Source organism: Alosa sapidissima, chromosome 8, assembly GCF_018492685.1.
Source record: "Alosa sapidissima isolate fAloSap1 chromosome 8, fAloSap1.pri, whole genome shotgun sequence".
Lineage (NCBI taxonomy): Eukaryota > Metazoa > Chordata > Actinopteri > Clupeiformes > Clupeidae > Alosa > Alosa sapidissima.
This window is the reverse complement of record NC_055964.1, coordinates 28,893,674-28,914,576: the sequence shown is the minus strand read 5'-3', so window position 1 is coordinate 28,914,576 and position 20,903 is coordinate 28,893,674. Positions and strand designations below refer to the sequence as shown.

The 20,903-nt window shown below is 49.5% G+C and overlaps 37 non-coding genes across 37 annotated transcripts; all 37 read left to right on the top strand.

Annotated features, from left to right (window-relative positions):
- The first annotated feature begins 821 nt into the window (after positions 1–821).
- Positions 822–893, top strand: trnap-cgg. The gene has a single exon. It is a non-coding gene; the product is annotated as a tRNA-Pro (tRNA).
- A 919-nt stretch (positions 894–1,812) lies between these two features.
- On the top strand, positions 1,813–1,884 carry trnap-cgg. The gene has a single exon. It is a non-coding gene; the product is annotated as a tRNA-Pro (tRNA).
- Positions 1,885–2,057: 173 nt separating this feature from the next.
- On the top strand, positions 2,058–2,129 carry trnap-ugg. Its single transcript has one exon. It is a non-coding gene; the product is annotated as a tRNA-Pro (tRNA).
- Positions 2,130–2,240: 111 nt separating this feature from the next.
- On the top strand, positions 2,241–2,312 carry trnap-ugg. The gene has a single exon. It is a non-coding gene; the product is annotated as a tRNA-Pro (tRNA).
- A 589-nt stretch (positions 2,313–2,901) lies between these two features.
- On the top strand, positions 2,902–2,973 carry trnap-agg. The gene has a single exon. It is a non-coding gene; the product is annotated as a tRNA-Pro (tRNA).
- Positions 2,974–3,163: 190 nt separating this feature from the next.
- trnap-agg lies at positions 3,164–3,235 on the top strand. The gene has a single exon. It is a non-coding gene; the product is annotated as a tRNA-Pro (tRNA).
- Positions 3,236–3,425: 190 nt separating this feature from the next.
- On the top strand, positions 3,426–3,497 carry trnap-cgg. The gene has a single exon. It is a non-coding gene; the product is annotated as a tRNA-Pro (tRNA).
- A 356-nt stretch (positions 3,498–3,853) lies between these two features.
- trnap-ugg lies at positions 3,854–3,925 on the top strand. The gene has a single exon. It is a non-coding gene; the product is annotated as a tRNA-Pro (tRNA).
- Positions 3,926–4,514: 589 nt separating this feature from the next.
- trnap-agg lies at positions 4,515–4,586 on the top strand. Its single transcript has one exon. It is a non-coding gene; the product is annotated as a tRNA-Pro (tRNA).
- Positions 4,587–4,776: 190 nt separating this feature from the next.
- Positions 4,777–4,848, top strand: trnap-agg. Its single transcript has one exon. It is a non-coding gene; the product is annotated as a tRNA-Pro (tRNA).
- A 190-nt stretch (positions 4,849–5,038) lies between these two features.
- Positions 5,039–5,110, top strand: trnap-cgg. The gene has a single exon. It is a non-coding gene; the product is annotated as a tRNA-Pro (tRNA).
- A 173-nt stretch (positions 5,111–5,283) lies between these two features.
- Positions 5,284–5,355, top strand: trnap-ugg. Its single transcript has one exon. It is a non-coding gene; the product is annotated as a tRNA-Pro (tRNA).
- A 111-nt stretch (positions 5,356–5,466) lies between these two features.
- On the top strand, positions 5,467–5,538 carry trnap-ugg. The gene has a single exon. It is a non-coding gene; the product is annotated as a tRNA-Pro (tRNA).
- Positions 5,539–6,389: 851 nt separating this feature from the next.
- Positions 6,390–6,461, top strand: trnap-cgg. Its single transcript has one exon. It is a non-coding gene; the product is annotated as a tRNA-Pro (tRNA).
- Positions 6,462–7,380: 919 nt separating this feature from the next.
- trnap-cgg lies at positions 7,381–7,452 on the top strand. Its single transcript has one exon. It is a non-coding gene; the product is annotated as a tRNA-Pro (tRNA).
- A 173-nt stretch (positions 7,453–7,625) lies between these two features.
- trnap-ugg lies at positions 7,626–7,697 on the top strand. The gene has a single exon. It is a non-coding gene; the product is annotated as a tRNA-Pro (tRNA).
- A 111-nt stretch (positions 7,698–7,808) lies between these two features.
- trnap-ugg lies at positions 7,809–7,880 on the top strand. The gene has a single exon. It is a non-coding gene; the product is annotated as a tRNA-Pro (tRNA).
- Positions 7,881–8,469: 589 nt separating this feature from the next.
- Positions 8,470–8,541, top strand: trnap-agg. The gene has a single exon. It is a non-coding gene; the product is annotated as a tRNA-Pro (tRNA).
- A 190-nt stretch (positions 8,542–8,731) lies between these two features.
- Positions 8,732–8,803, top strand: trnap-agg. The gene has a single exon. It is a non-coding gene; the product is annotated as a tRNA-Pro (tRNA).
- Positions 8,804–8,993: 190 nt separating this feature from the next.
- On the top strand, positions 8,994–9,065 carry trnap-cgg. The gene has a single exon. It is a non-coding gene; the product is annotated as a tRNA-Pro (tRNA).
- A 356-nt stretch (positions 9,066–9,421) lies between these two features.
- On the top strand, positions 9,422–9,493 carry trnap-ugg. Its single transcript has one exon. It is a non-coding gene; the product is annotated as a tRNA-Pro (tRNA).
- Positions 9,494–10,082: 589 nt separating this feature from the next.
- trnap-agg lies at positions 10,083–10,154 on the top strand. Its single transcript has one exon. It is a non-coding gene; the product is annotated as a tRNA-Pro (tRNA).
- A 190-nt stretch (positions 10,155–10,344) lies between these two features.
- trnap-agg lies at positions 10,345–10,416 on the top strand. The gene has a single exon. It is a non-coding gene; the product is annotated as a tRNA-Pro (tRNA).
- Positions 10,417–10,606: 190 nt separating this feature from the next.
- On the top strand, positions 10,607–10,678 carry trnap-cgg. Its single transcript has one exon. It is a non-coding gene; the product is annotated as a tRNA-Pro (tRNA).
- A 1,279-nt stretch (positions 10,679–11,957) lies between these two features.
- trnap-agg lies at positions 11,958–12,029 on the top strand. The gene has a single exon. It is a non-coding gene; the product is annotated as a tRNA-Pro (tRNA).
- Positions 12,030–12,219: 190 nt separating this feature from the next.
- Positions 12,220–12,291, top strand: trnap-cgg. Its single transcript has one exon. It is a non-coding gene; the product is annotated as a tRNA-Pro (tRNA).
- A 1,279-nt stretch (positions 12,292–13,570) lies between these two features.
- On the top strand, positions 13,571–13,642 carry trnap-cgg. The gene has a single exon. It is a non-coding gene; the product is annotated as a tRNA-Pro (tRNA).
- Positions 13,643–14,921: 1,279 nt separating this feature from the next.
- trnap-cgg lies at positions 14,922–14,993 on the top strand. The gene has a single exon. It is a non-coding gene; the product is annotated as a tRNA-Pro (tRNA).
- A 1,096-nt stretch (positions 14,994–16,089) lies between these two features.
- On the top strand, positions 16,090–16,161 carry trnap-cgg. Its single transcript has one exon. It is a non-coding gene; the product is annotated as a tRNA-Pro (tRNA).
- Positions 16,162–17,178: 1,017 nt separating this feature from the next.
- Positions 17,179–17,250, top strand: trnap-agg. Its single transcript has one exon. It is a non-coding gene; the product is annotated as a tRNA-Pro (tRNA).
- Positions 17,251–17,440: 190 nt separating this feature from the next.
- Positions 17,441–17,512, top strand: trnap-cgg. Its single transcript has one exon. It is a non-coding gene; the product is annotated as a tRNA-Pro (tRNA).
- Positions 17,513–17,685: 173 nt separating this feature from the next.
- Positions 17,686–17,757, top strand: trnap-ugg. The gene has a single exon. It is a non-coding gene; the product is annotated as a tRNA-Pro (tRNA).
- A 589-nt stretch (positions 17,758–18,346) lies between these two features.
- Positions 18,347–18,418, top strand: trnap-agg. Its single transcript has one exon. It is a non-coding gene; the product is annotated as a tRNA-Pro (tRNA).
- Positions 18,419–18,608: 190 nt separating this feature from the next.
- On the top strand, positions 18,609–18,680 carry trnap-cgg. The gene has a single exon. It is a non-coding gene; the product is annotated as a tRNA-Pro (tRNA).
- Positions 18,681–19,337: 657 nt separating this feature from the next.
- trnap-agg lies at positions 19,338–19,409 on the top strand. The gene has a single exon. It is a non-coding gene; the product is annotated as a tRNA-Pro (tRNA).
- A 190-nt stretch (positions 19,410–19,599) lies between these two features.
- On the top strand, positions 19,600–19,671 carry trnap-cgg. Its single transcript has one exon. It is a non-coding gene; the product is annotated as a tRNA-Pro (tRNA).
- Positions 19,672–20,590: 919 nt separating this feature from the next.
- trnap-cgg lies at positions 20,591–20,662 on the top strand. The gene has a single exon. It is a non-coding gene; the product is annotated as a tRNA-Pro (tRNA).
- The last annotated feature ends 241 nt before the right edge of the window (positions 20,663–20,903 follow it).

Sequence of the window (20,903 nt, the reverse complement as noted above, 5' to 3'; positions counted from 1 at the left end):
GTGTTAATTTTCAACTCTCGTCAATGATCTAGAAAATTATGTTGTTGTTTTTTCAGCTAAATTCATAGCCAGTCAAGGCTTGTTGGTCTAGAGTATGATTCTCGCTTAGGGTGCGAGAGGTCCCGGGTTCAAATCCCAGACAAGTCCTTCCCCACGCAACTATTTGTCATTATCAGGTGCTTGTGTCAGCACTGTCTTACCTTTGCTGTACAGCATATAGCCGGCAGCTTTTCTGCAACTAAACAACACCACACCTCCCTTTCCTTTCAGCTAAATATTGCTGCACAGAAGGCTCGACATAAGCGTTTGAGCAGAGTGGCTCGTTGGTCTAGGGGTATGATTCTCGCTTAGGGTGCGAGAGGTCCGGGGTTCAAATCCCGGACGAGACCTTTCCCACACAACTTTCTGTCAGTATGATGTGTTTGTGTCAGCACCGTCTCTCCTTTGCTGTACAGCATGTAGCCGGCAGCTTTTCTGCAACTCAACACCACCCGACATGCCTTTCCTTTCAGTTAAATATTGCTGCACAAAACGCTCGACAAAAGCTTTTGCGCAGCGTGGCTCGTTGGTCTAGGGGTATGATTCTTGCTTAGGGTGCGAGAGGTCCCGGGTTCAAATCCCGGACGAGCCCTCTGTTCTGTGAAACTCTGCAACTTTTGCTGCTAGCTGCCACCGGTGAACTGCTGCAGTTCGTTACCCAGGACTTACTTTAGGAAATGTTGATGCGCAGTGGAACCAAGCTGAAAGATTGGTCTTACCTGCAGACCACTCTAAATATTTGTTGTGAAGAAAGGCACTGAATAAAAGGTACCCTTGCCCCAGGCTCGTTGGTCTAGGGGTATGATTCTCGCTTCGGGTGCGAGAGGTCCCGGGTTCAACTCCCGGACGAGCCCTTCTTTCCGAAACAAACGCCAGACTTTACTGCAAGAATCGACGATAACGAAACAAACAAAAACGAAACTCTTTTGTTAGCATTGAAGGAAAAGAGCCAATTTTGGACCAGATTTTTTACTTGCTCAGGCCTGCAAGGGGTCCTGACAAAACAAGACCCAGGGGAGCACTCAGCGGCTCGTTGGTCTAGGGGTATGATTCTCGCTTTGGGTGCGAGAGGTCCCGGGTTCAAATCCCAGACAAGTCCTTCCCCACGCAACTATTTGTCATTATCAGGTGCTTGTGTCAGCACTGTCTTACCTTTGCTGTACAGCATATAGCCGGCAGCTTTTCTGCAACTAAACAACACCACACCTCCCTTTCCTTTCAGCTAAATATTGCTGCACAGAAGGCTCGACATAAGCGTTCGAGCAGAGTGGCTCGTTGGTCTAGGGGTATGATTCTCGCTTAGGGTGCGAGAGGTCCGGGGTTCAAATCCCGGACGAGACCTTTCCCACGCAACTTTCTGTCAGTATGATGTGTTTGTGTCAGCACCGTCTCTCCTTTGCTGTACAGCATGTCGCCGGCAGCTTTTCTGCAGCTCAACACCACCCGACCTGCCTTTCCTTTCAGTTAAATATTGCTGCACAAAACGCTCGACAAAAGCTTTTGCGCAGCGTGGCTCGTTGTTCTAGGGGTATGATTCTCGCTTAGGGTGCGAGAGGTCCCGGGTTCAAATCCCGGACGAGCCCTCTGTTCTGTGAAACTCTGCAACTTTTGCTGCTAGCTGCCACCGGTGAACTGCTGCAGTTCGTTACCCAGGACTTACTTTAGGAAATGTTGATGCGCAGTGGAACCAAGCTGAAAGATTGGTCTTACCTGCAGACCACTCTAAATATTTGTTGTGAAGAAAGGCACTGAATAAAAGGTACCCTTGCCCCAGGCTCGTTGGTCTAGGGGTATGATTCTCGCTTCGGTTGCGAGAGGTCCCGGGTTCAACTCCCGGACGAGCCCTTCTTTCCGAAACAAACGCCAGACTTTACTGCAAGAATCGACGCTAACGAAACAAACAAAGACGAAACTCTTTTGTTAGCATTGAAGGAAAAGAGCCAATTTTGGACCAGATTTTTTACTTGCTCAGGCCTGCAAGGGGTCCTGACAAAACAAGACCCAGGGGAGCACTCAGCGGCTCGTTGGTCTAGGGGTATGATTCTCGCTTTGGGTGCGAGAGGTCCCGGGTTCAAATCCCGGACGAGCCCTTTTGTGCTTCCTCACCAATTCTTTGTCGGCCTCACTGTCTAACCCGTTTCTGCTGTGGAGATTTAGCCTCAGTTGGATGTATATTTTTTCCCCCTGAGCCATCACATTGCGGCTCGTTGGTCTAGGGGTATGATTCTCGCTTTGGGTGCGAGAGGTCCCGGGTTCAAATCCCGGACGAGCCCGCAGGCGTTACAGGTGCATTTCATTGAAATGTGTTAATTTTCAACTCTCGTCAGTGATCTAGAAAATTATGTTGTTGTTTTTTCAGCTAAATTCATAGCCAGTCAAGGCTTGTTGGTCTAGGGTATTATTCTCGCTTAGGGTGCGAGAGGTCCCAGGTTCAAATCCCAGACAAGTCCTTCCCCATGCAACTATTTGTCATTATCAGGTGCTTGTGTCAGCACTGTCTTACCTTTGCTGTACAGCATATAGCCGGCAGCTTTTCTGCAACTAAACAACACCACACCTCCCTTTCCTTTCAGCTAAATATTTCTGCACAGAAGGCTCGACATAAGCGTTTGAGCAGAGTGGCTCGTTGGTCTAGGGGTATGATTCTCGCTTAGGGTGCGAGAGGTCCGGGGTTCAAATCCCGGACGAGACCTTTCCCACGCAACTTTCTGTCAGTATGATATGTTTGTTTCAGCACCGTCTCTCCTTTGCTGTACAGCATGTAGCCGGCAGCTTTTCTGCAACTCAACACCACCCGACCTGCCTTTCCTTTCAGTTAAATATTGCTGCACAAAACGCTCGACAAAAGCTTTTGCGCAGCGTGGCTCGTTGGTCTAGGGGTATGATTCTCGCTTAGGGTGCGAGAGGTCCCGGGTTCAAATCCCGGACGAGCCCTCTGTTCTGTGAAACTCTGCAACTTTTGCTGCTAGCTGCCACCGGTGAACTGCTGCAGTTCGTTACCCAGGACTTACTTTAGGAAATGTTGATGCGCAGTGGAACCAAGCTGAAAGATTGGTCTTACCTGCAGACCACTCTAAATATTTGTTGTGAAGAAAGGCACTGAATAAAAGGTACCCTTGCCCCAGGCTCGTTGGTCTAGGGGTATGATTCTCGCTTAGGGTGCGAGAGGTCCCGGGTTCAAATCCCGGACGAGCCCTCTGTTCTGTGAAACTCTGCAACTTTTGCTGCTAGCTGCCACCGGTGAACTGCTGCAGTTCGTTACCCAGGACTTACTTTAGGAAATGTTGATGCGCAGTGGAACCAAGCTGAAAGATTGGTCTTACCTGCAGACCACTCTAAATATTTGTTGTGAAGAAAGGCACTGAATAAAAGGTACCCTTGCCCCAGGCTCGTTGGTCTAGGGGTATGATTCTCGCTTCGGGTGCGAGAGGTCCCGGGTTCAACTCCCGGACGAGCCCTTCTTTCCGAAACAAACGCCAGACTTTACTGCAAGAATCGACGCTAACGAAACAAACAAAGACGAAACTCTTTTGTTAGCATTGAAGGAAAAGAGCCAATTTTGGACCAGATTTTTTACTTGCTCAGGCCTGCAAGGGGTCCTGACAAAACAAGACCCAGGGGAGCACTCAGCGGCTCGTTGGTCTAGGGGTATGATTCTGGCTTTGGGTGCGAGAGGTCCCGGGTTCAAATCCCGGACGAGCCCTTTTGTGCTTCCTCACCAATTCTTTGTCGGCCTCACTGTCTAACGCGTTTCTGCTGTGGAGATTTAGCCTCAGTTGGATGTATATTTTTTCCCCCTGAGCCATCACATTGCGGCTCGTTGGTCTAGGGGTATGATTCTCGCTTTGGGTGCGAGAGGTCCCGGGTTCAAATCCCGGACGAGCCCGCAGGCGTTACAGGTGCATTTCATTGAAATGTGTTAATTTTCAACTCTCGTCAGTGATCTAGAAAATGATGTTGTTGTTTTTTCAGCTAAATTCATAGCCAGTCAAGGCTTGTTGGTCTAGGGTATTATTCTCGCTTAGGGTGCGAGAGGTCCCAGGTTCAAATCCCAGACAAGTCCTTCCCCACGCAACTATTTGTCATTATCAGGTGCTTGTGTCAGCACTGTCTTACCTTTGCTGTACAGCATATAGCCGGCAGCTTTTCTGCAACTAAACAACACCACACCTCCCTTTCCTTTCAGCTAAATATTGCTGCACAGAAGGCTCGACATAAGCGTTTGAGCAGAGTGGCTCGTTGGTCTAGGGGTATGATTCTCGCTTAGGGTGCGAGAGGTCCGGGGTTCAAATCCCGGACGAGACCTTTCCCACGCAACTTTCTGTCAGTATGATATGTTTGTTTCAGCACCGTCTCTCCTTTGCTGTACAGCATGTAGCCGGCAGCTTTTCTGCAACTCAACACCACCCGACCTGCCTTTCCTTTCAGTTAAATATTGCTGCACAAAACGCTCGACAAAAGCTTTTGCGCAGCGTGGCTCGTTGGTCTAGGGGTATGATTCTCGCTTAGGGTGCGAGAGGTCCCGGGTTCAAATCCCGGACGAGCCCTCTGTTCTGTGAAACTCTGCAACTTTTGCTGCTAGCTGCCACCGGTGAACTGCTGCAGTTCGTTACCCAGGACTTACTTTAGGAAATGTTGATGCGCAGTGGAACCAAGCTGAAAGATTGGTCTTACCTGCAGACCACTCTAAATATTTGTTGTGAAGAAAGGCACTGAATAAAAGGTACCCTTGCCCCAGGCTCGTTGGTCTAGGGGTATGATTCTCGCTTAGGGTGCGAGAGGTCCCGGGTTCAAATCCCGGACGAGCCCTCTGTTCTGTGAAACTCTGCAACTTTTGCTGCTAGCTGCCACCGGTGAACTGCTGCAGTTCGTTACCCAGGACTTACTTTAGGAAATGTTGATGCGCAGTGGAACCAAGCTGAAAGATTGGTCTTACCTGCAGACCACTCTAAATATTTGTTGTGAAGAAAGGCACTGAATAAAAGGTACCCTTGCCCCAGGCTCGTTGGTCTAGGGGTATGATTCTCGCTTCGGGTGCGAGAGGTCCCGGGTTCAACTCCCGGACGAGCCCTTCTTTCCGAAACAAACGCCAGACTTTACTGCAAGAATCGACGCTAACGAAACAAACAAAGACGAAACTCTTTTGTTAGCATTGAAGGAAAAGAGCCAATTTTGGACCAGATTTTTTACTTGCTCAGGCCTGCAAGGGGTCCTGACAAAACAAGACCCAGGGGAGCACTCAGCGGCTCGTTGGTCTAGGGGTATGATTCTCGCTTTGGGTGCGAGAGGTCCCGGGTTCAAATCCCGGACGAGCCCTTTTGTGCTTCCTCACCAATTCTTTGTCGGCCTCACTGTCTAACGCGTTTCTGCTGTGGAGATTTAGCCTCAGTTGGATGTATATTTTTTCCCCCTGAGCCATCACATTGCGGCTCGTTGGTCTAGGGGTATGATTCTCGCTTTGGGTGCGAGAGGTCCCGGGTTCAAATCCCGGACGAGCCCGCAGGCGTTACAGGTGCATTTCATTGAAATGTGTTAATTTTCAACTCTCGTCAATGATCTAGAAAATTATGTTGTTGTTTTTTCAGCTAAATTCATAGCCAGTCAAGGCTTGTTGGTCTAGAGTATGATTCTCGCTTAGGGTGCGAGAGGTCCCGGGTTCAAATCCCAGACAAGTCCTTCCCCACGCAACTATTTGTCATTATCAGGTGCTTGTGTCAGCACTGTCTTACCTTTGCTGTACAGCATATAGCCGGCAGCTTTTCTGCAACTAAACAACACCACACCTCCCTTTCCTTTCAGCTAAATATTGCTGCACAGAAGGCTCGACATAAGCGTTTGAGCAGAGTGGCTCGTTGGTCTAGGGGTATGATTCTCGCTTAGGGTGCGAGAGGTCCGGGGTTCAAATCCCGGACGAGACCTTTCCCACACAACTTTCTGTCAGTATGATGTGTTTGTGTCAGCACCGTCTCTCCTTTGCTGTACAGCATGTAGCCGGCAGCTTTTCTGCAACTCAACACCACCCGACATGCCTTTCCTTTCAGTTAAATATTGCTGCACAAAACGCTCGACAAAAGCTTTTGCGCAGCGTGGCTCGTTGGTCTAGGGGTATGATTCTTGCTTAGGGTGCGAGAGGTCCCGGGTTCAAATCCCGGACGAGCCCTCTGTTCTGTGAAACTCTGCAACTTTTGCTGCTAGCTGCCACCGGTGAACTGCTGCAGTTCGTTACCCAGGACTTACTTTAGGAAATGTTGATGCGCAGTGGAACCAAGCTGAAAGATTGGTCTTACCTGCAGACCACTCTAAATATTTGTTGTGAAGAAAGGCACTGAATAAAAGGTACCCTTGCCCCAGGCTCGTTGGTCTAGGGGTATGATTCTCGCTTCGGGTGCGAGAGGTCCCGGGTTCAACTCCCGGACGAGCCCTTCTTTCCGAAACAAACGCCAGACTTTACTGCAAGAATCGACGATAACGAAACAAACAAAAACGAAACTCTTTTGTTAGCATTGAAGGAAAAGAGCCAATTTTGGACCAGATTTTTTACTTGCTCAGGCCTGCAAGGGGTCCTGACAAAACAAGACCCAGGGGAGCACTCAGCGGCTCGTTGGTCTAGGGGTATGATTCTCGCTTTGGGTGCGAGAGGTCCCGGGTTCAAATCCCAGACAAGTCCTTCCCCACGCAACTATTTGTCATTATCAGGTGCTTGTGTCAGCACTGTCTTACCTTTGCTGTACAGCATATAGCCGGCAGCTTTTCTGCAACTAAACAACACCACACCTCCCTTTCCTTTCAGCTAAATATTGCTGCACAGAAGGCTCGACATAAGCGTTCGAGCAGAGTGGCTCGTTGGTCTAGGGGTATGATTCTCGCTTAGGGTGCGAGAGGTCCGGGGTTCAAATCCCGGACGAGACCTTTCCCACGCAACTTTCTGTCAGTATGATGTGTTTGTGTCAGCACCGTCTCTCCTTTGCTGTACAGCATGTCGCCGGCAGCTTTTCTGCAGCTCAACACCACCCGACCTGCCTTTCCTTTCAGTTAAATATTGCTGCACAAAACGCTCGACAAAAGCTTTTGCGCAGCGTGGCTCGTTGTTCTAGGGGTATGATTCTCGCTTAGGGTGCGAGAGGTCCCGGGTTCAAATCCCGGACGAGCCCTCTGTTCTGTGAAACTCTGCAACTTTTGCTGCTAGCTGCCACCGGTGAACTGCTGCAGTTCGTTACCCAGGACTTACTTTAGGAAATGTTGATGCGCAGTGGAACCAAGCTGAAAGATTGGTCTTACCTGCAGACCACTCTAAATATTTGTTGTGAAGAAAGGCACTGAATAAAAGGTACCCTTGCCCCAGGCTCGTTGGTCTAGGGGTATGATTCTCGCTTCGGTTGCGAGAGGTCCCGGGTTCAACTCCCGGACGAGCCCTTCTTTCCGAAACAAACGCCAGACTTTACTGCAAGAATCGACGCTAACGAAACAAACAAAGACGAAACTCTTTTGTTAGCATTGAAGGAAAAGAGCCAATTTTGGACCAGATTTTTTACTTGCTCAGGCCTGCAAGGGGTCCTGACAAAACAAGACCCAGGGGAGCACTCAGCGGCTCGTTGGTCTAGGGGTATGATTCTCGCTTTGGGTGCGAGAGGTCCCGGGTTCAAATCCCGGACGAGCCCTTTTGTGCTTCCTCACCAATTCTTTGTCGGCCTCACTGTCTAACCCGTTTCTGCTGTGGAGATTTAGCCTCAGTTGGATGTATATTTTTTCCCCCTGAGCCATCACATTGCGGCTCGTTGGTCTAGGGGTATGATTCTCGCTTTGGGTGCGAGAGGTCCCGGGTTCAAATCCCGGACGAGCCCGCAGGCGTTACAGGTGCATTTCATTGAAATGTGTTAATTTTCAACTCTCGTCAGTGATCTAGAAAATTATGTTGTTGTTTTTTCAGCTAAATTCATAGCCAGTCAAGGCTTGTTGGTCTAGGGTATTATTCTCGCTTAGGGTGCGAGAGGTCCCAGGTTCAAATCCCAGACAAGTCCTTCCCCACGCAACTATTTGTCATTATCAGGTGCTTGTGTCAGCACTGTCTTACCTTTGCTGTACAGCATATAGCCGGCAGCTTTTCTGCAACTAAACAACACCACACCTCCCTTTCCTTTCAGCTAAATATTGCTGCACAGAAGGCTCGACATAAGCGTTTGAGCAGAGTGGCTCGTTGGTCTAGGGGTATGATTCTCGCTTAGGGTGCGAGAGGTCCGGGGTTCAAATCCCGGACGAGACCTTTCCCACGCAACTTTCTGTCAGTATGATATGTTTGTTTCAGCACCGTCTCTCCTTTGCTGTACAGCATGTAGCCGGCAGCTTTTCTGCAACTCAACACCACCCGACCTGCCTTTCCTTTCAGTTAAATATTGCTGCACAAAACGCTCGACAAAAGCTTTTGCGCAGCGTGGCTCGTTGGTCTAGGGGTATGATTCTCGCTTAGGGTGCGAGAGGTCCCGGGTTCAAATCCCGGACGAGCCCTCTGTTCTGTGAAACTCTGCAACTTTTGCTGCTAGCTGCCACCGGTGAACTGCTGCAGTTCGTTACCCAGGACTTACTTTAGGAAATGTTGATGCGCAGTGGAACCAAGCTGAAAGATTGGTCTTACCTGCAGACCACTCTAAATATTTGTTGTGAAGAAAGGCACTGAATAAAAGGTACCCTTGCCCCAGGCTCGTTGGTCTAGGGGTATGATTCTCGCTTAGGGTGCGAGAGGTCCCGGGTTCAAATCCCGGACGAGCCCTCTGTTCTGTGAAACTCTGCAACTTTTGCTGCTAGCTGCCACCGGTGAACTGCTGCAGTTCGTTACCCAGGACTTACTTTAGGAAATGTTGATGCGCAGTGGAACCAAGCTGAAAGATTGGTCTTACCTGCAGACCACTCTAAATATTTGTTGTGAAGAAAGGCACTGAATAAAAGGTACCCTTGCCCCAGGCTCGTTGGTCTAGGGGTATGATTCTCGCTTCGGGTGCGAGAGGTCCCGGGTTCAACTCCCGGACGAGCCCTTCTTTCCGAAACAAACGCCAGACTTTACTGCAAGAATCGACGCTAACGAAACAAACAAAGACGAAACTCTTTTGTTAGCATTGAAGGAAAAGAGCCAATTTTGGACCAGATTTTTTACTTGCTCAGGCCTGCAAGGGGTCCTGACAAAACAAGACCCAGGGGAGCACTCAGCGGCTCGTTGGTCTAGGGGTATGATTCTGGCTTTGGGTGCGAGAGGTCCCGGGTTCAAATCCCGGACGAGCCCTTTTGTGCTTCCTCACCAATTCTTTGTCGGCCTCACTGTCTAACGCGTTTCTGCTGTGGAGATTTAGCCTCAGTTGGATGTATATTTTTTCCCCCTGAGCCATCACATTGCGGCTCGTTGGTCTAGGGGTATGATTCTCGCTTTGGGTGCGAGAGGTCCCGGGTTCAAATCCCGGACGAGCCCGCAGGCGTTACAGGTGCATTTCATTGAAATGTGTTAATTTTCAACTCTCGTCAGTGATCTAGAAAATGATGTTGTTGTTTTTTCAGCTAAATTCATAGCCAGTCAAGGCTTGTTGGTCTAGGGTATTATTCTCGCTTAGGGTGCGAGAGGTCCCAGGTTCAAATCCCAGACAAGTCCTTCCCCACGCAACTATTTGTCATTATCAGGTGCTTGTGTCAGCACTGTCTTACCTTTGCTGTACAGCATATAGCCGGCAGCTTTTCTGCAACTAAACAACACCACACCTCCCTTTCCTTTCAGCTAAATATTTCTGCACAGAAGGCTCGACATAAGCGTTTGAGCAGAGTGGCTCGTTGGTCTAGGGGTATGATTCTCGCTTAGGGTGCGAGAGGTCCGGGGTTCAAATCCCGGACGAGACCTTTCCCACGCAACTTTCTGTCAGTATGATATGTTTGTTTCAGCACCGTCTCTCCTTTGCTGTACAGCATGTAGCCGGCAGCTTTTCTGCAACTCAACACCACCCGACCTGCCTTTCCTTTCAGTTAAATATTGCTGCACAAAACGCTCGACAAAAGCTTTTGCGCAGCGTGGCTCGTTGGTCTAGGGGTATGATTCTCGCTTAGGGTGCGAGAGGTCCCGGGTTCAAATCCCGGACGAGCCCTCTGTTCTGTGAAACTCTGCAACTTTTGCTGCTAGCTGCCACCGGTGAACTGCTGCAGTTCGTTACCCAGGACTTACTTTAGGAAATGTTGATGCGCAGTGGAACCAAGCTGAAAGATTGGTCTTACCTGCAGACCACTCTAAATATTTGTTGTGAAGAAAGGCACTGAATAAAAGGTACCCTTGCCCCAGGCTCGTTGGTCTAGGGGTATGATTCTCGCTTAGGGTGCGAGAGGTCCCGGGTTCAAATCCCGGACGAGCCCTCTGTTCTGTGAAACTCTGCAACTTTTGCTGCTAGCTGCCACCGGTGAACTGCTGCAGTTCGTTACCCAGGACTTACTTTAGGAAATGTTGATGCGCAGTGGAACCAAGCTGAAAGATTGGTCTTACCTGCAGACCACTCTAAATATTTGTTGTGAAGAAAGGCACTGAATAAAAGGTACCCTTGCCCCAGGCTCGTTGGTCTAGGGGTATGATTCTCGCTTCGGGTGCGAGAGGTCCCGGGTTCAACTCCCGGACGAGCCCTTCTTTCCGAAACAAACGCCAGACTTTACTGCAAGAATCGACGCTAACGAAACAAACAAAGACGAAACTCTTTTGTTAGCATTGAAGGAAAAGAGCCAATTTTGGACCAGATTTTTTACTTGCTCAGGCCTGCAAGGGGTCCTGACAAAACAAGACCCAGGGGAGCACTCAGCGGCTCGTTGGTCTAGGGGTATGATTCTGGCTTTGGGTGCGAGAGGTCCCGGGTTCAAATCCCGGACGAGCCCTTTTGTGCTTCCTCACCAATTCTTTGTCGGCCTCACTGTCTAACGCGTTTCTGCTGTGGAGATTTAGCCTCAGTTGGATGTATATTTTTTCCCCCTGAGCCATCACATTGCGGCTCGTTGGTCTAGGGGTATTATTCTCGCTTTGGGTGCGAGAGGTTCCGGGTTCAAATCCCGGACGAGCCCGCAGGCGTTACAGGTGCATTTCATTGAAATGTGTTAATTTTGAACTCTCGTCAGTGATCTAGAAAATTATTTTGTTGTTTTTTCAGCTAAATTCATAGCCAGTCAAGGCTTGTTGGTCTAGGGTATGATTCTCGCTTAGGGTGCGAGAGGTCCCGGGTTCAAATCCCAGACAAGTCCTTCCCCACGCAACTATTTGTCATTATCAGGTGCTTGTGTCAGCACTGTCTTACCTTTGCTGTACAGCATATAGCCGGCAGCTTTTCTGCAACTAAACAACACCACACCTCCCTTTCCTTTCAGCTAAATATTGCTGCACAGAAGGCTCGACATAAGCGTTTGAGCAGAGTGGCTCGTTGGTCTAGGGGTATGATTCTCGCTTAGGGTGCGAGAGGTCCGGGGTTCAAATCCCGGACGAGACCTTTCCCACGCAACTTTCTGTCAGTATGATGTGTTTGTTTCAGCACCGTCTCTCCTTTGCTGTACAGCATGTAGCCGGCAGCTTTTCTGCAACTCAACACCACCCGACCTGCCTTTCCTTTCAGTTAAATATTGCTGCACAAAACGCTCGACAAAAGCTTTTGCGCAGCGTGGCTCATTGGTCTAGGGGTATGATTCTCGCTTAGGGTGCGAGAGGTCCCGGGTTCAAATCCCGGACGAGCCCTCTGTTCTGTGAAACTCTGCAACTTTTGCTGCTAGCTGCCACCGGTGAACTGCTGCAGTTCGTTACCCAGGACTTACTTTAGGAAATGTTGATGCGCAGTGGAACCAAGCTGAAAGATTGGTCTTACCTGCAGACCACTCTAAATATTTGTTGTGAAGAAAGGCACTGAATAAAAGGTACCCTTGCCCCAGGCTCGTTGGTCTAGGGGTATGATTCTCGCTTAGGGTGCGAGAGGTCCCGGGTTCAAATCCCGGACGAGCCCTCTGTTCTGTGAAACTCTGCAACTTTTGCTGCTAGCTGCCACCGGTGAACTGCTGCAGTTCGTTACCCAGGACTTACTTTAGGAAATGTTGATGCGCAGTGGAACCAAGCTGAAAGATTGGTCTTACCTGCAGACCACTCTAAATATTTGTTGTGAAGAAAGGCACTGAATAAAAGGTACCCTTGCCCCAGGCTCGTTGGTCTAGGGGTATGATTCTCGCTTCGGGTGCGAGAGGTCCCGGGTTCAACTCCCGGACGAGCCCTTCTTTCCGAAACAAACGCCAGACTTTACTGCAAGAATCGACGCTAACGAAACAAACAAAGACGAAACTCTTTTGTTAGCATTGAAGGAAAAGAGCCAATTTTGGACCAGATTTTTTACTTGCTCAGGCCTGCAAGGGGTCCTGACAAAACAAGACCCAGGGGAGCACTCAGCGGCTCGTTGGTCTAGGGGTATGATTCTGGCTTTGGGTGCGAGAGGTCCCGGGTTCAAATCCCGGACGAGCCCTTTTGTGCTTCCTCACCAATTCTTTGTCGGCCTCACTGTCTAACGCGTTTCTGCTGTGGAGATTTAGCCTCAGTTGGATGTATATTTTTTCCCCCTGAGCCATCACATTGCGGCTCGTTGGTCTAGGGGTATTATTCTCGCTTTGGGTGCGAGAGGTTCCGGGTTCAAATCCCGGACGAGCCCGCAGGCGTTACAGGTGCATTTCATTGAAATGTGTTAATTTTGAACTCTCGTCAGTGATCTAGAAAATTATTTTGTTGTTTTTTCAGCTAAATTCATAGCCAGTCAAGGCTTGTTGGTCTAGGGTATGATTCTCGCTTAGGGTGCGAGAGGTCCCGGGTTCAAATCCCAGACAAGTCCTTCCCCACGCAACTATTTGTCATTATCAGGTGCTTGTGTCAGCACTGTCTTACCTTTGCTGTACAGCATATAGCCGGCAGCTTTTCTGCAACTAAACAACACCACACCTCCCTTTCCTTTCAGCTAAATATTGCTGCACAGAAGGCTCGACATAAGCGTTCGAGCAGAGTGGCTCGTTGGTCTAGGGGTATGATTCTCGCTTAGGGTGCGAGAGGTCCGGGGTTCAAATCCCGGACGAGACCTTTCCCACGCAACTTTCTGTCAGTATGATGTGTTTGTGTAAGCACCGTCTCTCCTTTGCTGTACAGCATGTCGCCGGCAGCTTTTCTGCAACTCAACACCACCCGACCTGCCTTTCCTTTCAGTTAAATATTGCTGCACAAAACGCTCGACAAAAGCTTTTGCGCAGCGTGGCTCGTTGTTCTAGGGGTATGATTCTCGCTTAGGGTGCGAGAGGTCCCGGGTTCAAATCCCGGACGAGCCCTCTGTTCTGTGAAACTCTGCAACTTTTGCTGCTAGCTGCCACCGGTGAACTGCTGCAGTTCGTTACCCAGGACTTACTTTAGGAAATGTTGATGCGCAGTGGAACCAAGCTGAAAGATTGGTCTTACCTGCAGACCACTCTAAATATTTGTTGTGAAGAAAGGCACTGAATAAAAGGTACCCTTGCCCCAGGCTCGTTGGTCTAGGGGTATGATTCTCGCTTCGGGTGCGAGAGGTCCCGGGTTCAACTCCCGGACGAGCCCTTCTTTCCGAAACAAACGCCAGACTTTACTGCAAGAATCGACGCTAACGAAACAAACAAAGACGAAACTCTTTTGTTAGCATTGAAGGAAAAGAGCCAATTTTGGACCAGATTTTTTACTTGCTCAGGCCTGCAAGGGGTCCTGACAAAACAAGACCCAGGGGAGCACTCAGCGGCTCGTTGGTCTAGGGGTATGATTCTGGCTTTGGGTGCGAGAGGTCCCGGGTTCAAATCCCGGACGAGCCCTTTTGTGCTTCCTCACCAATTCTTTGTCGGCCTCACTGTCTAACGCGTTTCTGCTGTGGAGATTTAGCCTCAGTTGGATGTATATTTTTTCCCCCTGAGCCATCACATTGCGGCTCGTTGGTCTAGGGGTATTATTCTCGCTTTGGGTGCGAGAGGTTCCGGGTTCAAATCCCGGACGAGCCCGCAGGCGTTACAGGTGCATTTCATTGAAATGTGTTAATTTTGAACTCTCGTCAGTGATCTAGAAAATTATTTTGTTGTTTTTTCAGCTAAATTCATAGCCAGTCAAGGCTTGTTGGTCTAGGGTATGATTCTCGCTTAGGGTGCGAGAGGTCCCGGGTTCAAATCCCAGACAAGTCCTTCCCCACGCAACTATTTGTCATTATCAGGTGCTTGTGTCAGCACTGTCTTACCTTTGCTGTACAGCATATAGCCGGCAGCTTTTCTGCAACTAAACAACACCACACCTCCCTTTCCTTTCAGCTAAATATTGCTGCACAGAAGGCTCGACATAAGCGTTTGAGCAGAGTGGCTCGTTGGTCTAGGGGTATGATTCTCGCTTAGGGTGCGAGAGGTCCGGGGTTCAAATCCCGGACGAGACCTTTCCCACGCAACTTTCTGTCAGTATGATGTGTTTGTTTCAGCACCGTCTCTCCTTTGCTGTACAGCATGTAGCCGGCAGCTTTTCTGCAACTCAACACCACCCGACCTGCCTTTCCTTTCAGTTAAATATTGCTGCACAAAACGCTCGACAAAAGCTTTTGCGCAGCGTGGCTCATTGGTCTAGGGGTATGATTCTCGCTTAGGGTGCGAGAGGTCCCGGGTTCAAATCCCGGACGAGCCCTCTGTTCTGTGAAACTCTGCAACTTTTGCTGCTAGCTGCCACCGGTGAACTGCTGCAGTTCGTTACCCAGGACTTACTTTAGGAAATGTTGATGCGCAGTGGAACCAAGCTGAAAGATTGGTCTTACCTGCAGACCACTCTAAATATTTGTTGTGAAGAAAGGCACTGAATAAAAGGTACCCTTGCCCCAGGCTCGTTGGTCTAGGGGTATGATTCTCGCTTCGGGTGCGAGAGGTCCCGGGTTCATCTCCCGGACGAGCCCTTCTTTCCGAAACAAACGCCAGACTTTACTGCAAGAATCGACGCTAACGAAACAAACAAAGACGAAACTCTTTTGTTAGCATTGAAGGAAAAGAGCCAATTTTGGACCAGATTTTTTACTTGCTCAGGCCTGCAAGGGGTCCTGACAAAACAAGACCCAGGGGAGCACTCAGCGGCTCGTTGGTCTAGGGGTATGATTCTCGCTTTGGGTGCGAGAGGTCCAGGGTTCAAATCCCGGACGAGCCCGCAGGCGTTACAGGTGCATTTAATTGAAATGTGTTAATTTTCAACTCTCGTCAGTGATCTAGAAAATTATGTTGTTGTTTTTTCAGCTAAATTCATAGCCAGTCAAGGCTTGTTGGTCTAGGGTATGATTCTCGCTTAGGGTGCGAGAGGTCCCGGGTTCAAATCCCAGACAAGTCCTTCCCCACGCAACTATTTGTCATTATCAGGTGCTTGTGTCAGCACTGTCTTACCTTTGCTGTACAGCATATAGCCGGCAGCTTTTCTGCAACTAAACAACACCACACCTCCCTTTCCTTTCAGCTAAATATTGCTGCACAGAAGGCTCGACATAAGCGTTCGAGCAGAGTGGCTCGTTGGTCTAGGGGTATGATTCTCGCTTAGGGTGCGAGAGGTCCGGGGTTCAAATCCCGGACGAGACCTTTCCCACGCAACTTTCTGTCAGTATGATGTGTTTGTGTAAGCACCGTCTCTCCTTTGCTGTACAGCATGTCGCCGGCAGCTTTTCTGCAACTCAACACCACCCGACCTGCCTTTCCTTTCAGTTAAATATTGCTGCACAAAACGCTCGACAAAAGCTTTTGCGCAGCGTGGCTCGTTGTTCTAGGGGTATGATTCTCGCTTAGGGTGCGAGAGGTCCCGGGTTCAAATCCCGGACGAGCCCTCTGTTCTGTGAAACTCTGCAACTTTTGCTGCTAGCTGCCACCGGTGAACTGCTGCAGTTCGTTACCCAGGACTTACTTTAGGAAATGTTGATGCGCAGTGGAACCAAGCTGAAAGATTGGTCTTACCTGCAGACCACTCTAAATATTTGTTGTGAAGAAAGGCACTGAATAAAAGGTACCCTTGCCCCAGGCTCGTTGGTCTAGGGGTATGATTCTCGCTTCGGGTGCGAGAGGTCCCGGGTTCAACTCCCGGACGAGCCCTTCTTTCCGAAACAAACGCCAGACTTTACTGCAAGAATCGACGCTAACGAAACAAACAAAGACGAAACTCTTTTGTTAGCATTGAAGGAAAAGAGCCAATTTTGGACCAGATTTTTTACTTGCTCAGGCCTGCAAGGGGTCCTGACAAAACAAGACCCAGGGGAGCACTCAGCGGCTCGTTGGTCTAGGGGTATGATTCTGGCTTTGGGTGCGAGAGGTCCCGGGTTCAAATCCCGGACGAGCCCTTTTGTGCTTCCTCACCAATTCTTTGTCGGCCTCACTGTCTAACGCGTTTCTGCTGTGGAGATTTAGCCTCAGTTGGATGTATATTTTTTCCCCCTGAGCCATCACATTGCGGCTCGTTGGTCTAGGGGTATGATTCTCGCTTTGGGTGCGAGAGGTTCCGGGTTCAAATCCCGGACGAGCCCGCAGGCGTTACAGGTGCATTTCATTGAAATGTGTTAATTTTCAACTCTCGTCAGTGATCTAGAAAATTATGTTGTTGTTTTTTCAGCTAAATTCATAGCCAGTCAAGGCTTGTTGGTCTAGGGTATGATTCTCGCTTAGGGTGCGAGAGGTCCCGGGTTCAAATCCCAGACAAGTCCTTCCCCACGCAACTATTTGTCATTATCAGGTGCTTGTGTCAGCACTGTCTTACCTTTGCTGTACAGCATATAGCCGGCAGCTTTTCTGCAACTAAACAACACCACACCTCCCTTTCCTTTCAGCTAAATATTGCTGCACAGAAGGCTAGACATAAGCGTTTGAGCAGAGTGGCTCGTTGGTCTAGGGGTATGATTCTCGCTTAGGGTGCGAGAGGTCCGGGGTTCAAATCCCGGACGAGACCTTTCCCACGCAACTTTCTGTCAGTATGATGTGTTTGTTTCAGCACCGTCTCTCCTTTGCTGTACAGCATGTAGCCGGCAGCTTTTCTGCAACTCAACACCACCCGACCTGCCTTTCCTTTCAGTTAAATATTGCTGCACAAAACGCTCGACAAAAGCTTTTGCAAAGCGTGGCTCGTTGGTCTAGGGGTATGATTCTCGCTTAGGGTGCGAGAGGTCCCGGGTTCAAATCCCGGACGAGCCCTCTGTTCTGTGAAACTCTGCAACTTTTGCTGCTAGCTGCCACCGGTGAACTGCTGCAGTTCGTTACCCAGGACTTACTTTAGGAAATGTTGATGCGCAGTGGAACCAAGCTGAAAGATTGGTCTTACCTGCAGACCACTCTAAATATTTGTTGTGAAGAAAGGCACTGAATAAAAGGTACCCTTGCCCCAGGCTCGTTGGTCTAGGGGTATGATTCTCGCTTCGGGTGCGAGAGGTCCCGGGTTCAACTCCTGGACGAGCCCTTCTTTCCGAAACAAACGCCAGACTTTACTGCAAGAATCGACGCTAACGAAACAAACAAAGACGAAACTCTTTTGTTAGCATTGAAGGAAAAGAGCCAATTTTGGACCAGATTTTTTACTTGCTCAGGCCTGCAAGGGGTCCTGACAAAACAAGACCCAGGGGAGCACTCAGCGGCTCGTTGGTCTAGGGGTATGATTCTCGCTTTGGGTGCGAGAGGTCCCGGGTTCAAATCCCGGACGAGCCCGCAGGCGTTACAGGTGCATTTAATTGAAATGTGTTAATTTTCAACTCTCGTCAGTGATCTAGAAAATTATGTTGTTGTTTTTTCAGCTAAATTCATAGCCAGTCAAGGCTTGTTGGTCTAGGGTATGATTCTCGCTTAGGGTGCGAGAGGTCCCGGGTTCAAATCCCAGACAAGTCCTTCCCCACGCAACTATTTGTCATTATCAGGTGCTTGTGTCAGCACTGTCTTACCTTTGCTGTACAGCATATAGCCGGCAGCTTTTCTGCAACTAAACAACACCACACCTCCCTTTCCTTTCAGCTAAATATTGCTGCACAGAAGGCTCGACATAAGCGTTTGAGCAGAGTGGCTCGTTGGTCTAGGGGTATGATTCTCGCTTAGGGTGCGAGAGGTCCGGGGTTCAAATCCCGGACGAGACCTTTCCCACGCAACTTTCTGTCAGTATGATGTGTTTGTGTCAGCACCGTCTCTCCTTTGCTGTACAGCATGTAGCCGGCAGCTTTTCTGCAACTCAACACCACCCGACCTGCCTTTCCTTTCAGTTAAATATTGCTGCACAAAACGCTCGACAAAAGCTTTTGCGCAGCGTGGCTCGTTGGTCTAGGGGTATGATTCTCGCTTAGGGTGCGAGAGGTCCCGGGTTCAAATCCCGGACGAGCCCTCTCTTATGTGAAACTCTGCAACTTTTGCTGCTAGCTGCCACCGGTGAACTGCTGCAGTTCGTTACCCAGGACTTACTTTAGGAAATGTTGATGCGCAGTGGAACCAAGCTGAAAGATTGGTCTTACCTGCAGACCACTCTAAATATTTGTTGTGAAGAAAGGCACTGAATAAAAGGTACCCTTGCCCCAGGCTCGTTGGTCTAGGGGTATGATTCTCGCTTCGGGTGCGAGAGGTCCCGGGTTCAACTCCCGGACGAGCCCTTCTTTCCGAAACAAACGCCAGACTTTACTGCAAGAATCGACGATAACGAAACAAACAAAAACGAAACTCTTTTGTTAGCATTGAAGGAAAAGAGCCAATTTTGGACCAGATTTTTTACTTGCTCAGGCCTGCAAGGGGTCCTGACAAAACAAGACCCAGGGGAGCACTCAGCGGCTCGTTGGTCTAGGGGTATGATTCTCGCTTTGGGTGCGAGAGGTCCCGGGTTCAAATCCCAGACAAGTCCTTCCCCACGCAACTATTTGTCATTATCAGGTGCTTGTGTCAGCACTGTCTTACCTTTGCTGTACAGCATATAGCCGGCAGCTTTTCTGCAACTAAACAACACCACACCTCCCTTTCCTTTCAGCTAAATATTGCTGCACAGAAGGCTCGACATAAGCGTTTGAGCAGAGTGGCTCGTTGGTCTAGGGGTATGATTCTCGCTTAGGGTGCGAGAGGTCCGGGGTTCAAATCCCGGACGAGACCTTTCCCACGCAACTTTCTGTCAGTATGATGTGTTTGTGTCAGCACCGTCTCTCCTTTGCTGTACAGCATGTAGCCGGCAGCTTTTCTGCAACTCAACACCACCCGACCTGCCTTTCCTTTCAGTTAAATATTGCTGCACAAAACGCTCGACAAAAGCTTTTGCGCAGCGTGGCTCGTTGGTCTAGGGGTATGATTCTCGCTTAGGGTGCGAGAGGTCCCGGGTTCAAATCCCGGACGAGCCCTCTCTTATGTGAAACTCTGCAACTTTTGCTGCTAGCTGCCACCGGTGAACTGCTGCAGTTCGTTACCCAGGACTTACTTTAGGAAATGTTGATGCGCAGTGGAACCAAGCTGAAAGATTGGTCTTACCTGCAGACCACTCTAAATATTTGTTGTGAAGAAAGGCACTGAATAAAAGGTACCCTTGCCCCAGGCTCGTTGGTCTAGGGGTATGATTCTCGCTTCGGGTGCGAGAGGTCCCGGGTTCAACTCCCGGACGAGCCCTTCTTTCCGAAACAAACGCCAGACTTTACTGCAAGAATCGACGATAACGAAACAAACAAAAACGAAACTCTTTTGTTAGCATTGAAGGAAAAGAGCCAATTTTGGACCAGATTTTTTACTTGCTCAGGCCTGCAAGGGGTCCTGACAAAACAAGACCCAGGGGAGCACTCAGCGGCTCGTTGGTCTAGGGGTATGATTCTCGCTTTGGGTGCGAGAGGTCCCGGGTTCAAATCCCAGACAAGTCCTTCCCCACGCAACTATTTGTCATTATCAGGTGCTTGTGTCAGCACTGTCTTACCTTTGCTGTACAGCATATAGCCGGCAGCTTTTCTGCAACTAAACAACACCACACCTCCCTTTCCTTTCAGCTAAATATTGCTGCACAGAAGGCTCGACATAAGCGTTCGAGCAGAGTGGCTCGTTGGTCTAGGGGTATGATTCTCGCTTAGGGTGCGAGAGGTCCGGGGTTCAAATCCCGGACGAGACCTTTCCCACGCAACTTTCTGTCAGTATGATGTGTTTGTGTCAGCACCGTCTCTCCTTTGCTGTACAGCATGTCGCCGGCAGCTTTTCTGCAACTCAACACCACCCGACCTGCCTTTCCTTTCAGTTAAATATTGCTGCACAAAACGCTCGACAAAAGCTTTTGCGCAGCGTGGCTCGTTGTTCTAGGGGTATGATTCTCGCTTAGGGTGCGAGAGGTCCCGGGTTCAAATCCCGGACGAGCCCTCTGTTCTGTGAAACTCTGCAACTTTTGCTGCTAGCTGCCACCGGTGAACTGCTGCAGTTCGTTACCCAGGACTTACTTTAGGAAATGTTGATGCGCAGTGGAACCAAGCTGAAAGATTGGTCTTACCTGCAGACCACTCTAAATATTTGTTGTGAAGAAAGGCACTGAATAAAAGGTACCCTTGCCCCAGGCTCGTTGGTCTAGGGGTATGATTCTCGCTTCGGGTGCGAGAGGTCCCGGGTTCAACTCCCGGACGAGCCCTTCTTTCCGAAACAAACGCCAGACTTTACTGCAAGAATCGACGCTAACGAAACAAACAAAGACGAAACTCTTTTGTTAGCATTGAAGGAAAAGAGCCAATTTTGGACCAGATTTTTTACTTGCTCAGGCCTGCAAGGGGTCCTGACAAAACAAGACCCAGGGGAGCACTCAGCGGCTCGTTGGTCTAGGGGTATGATTCTGGCTTTGGGTGCGAGAGGTCCCGGGTTCAAATCCCGGACGA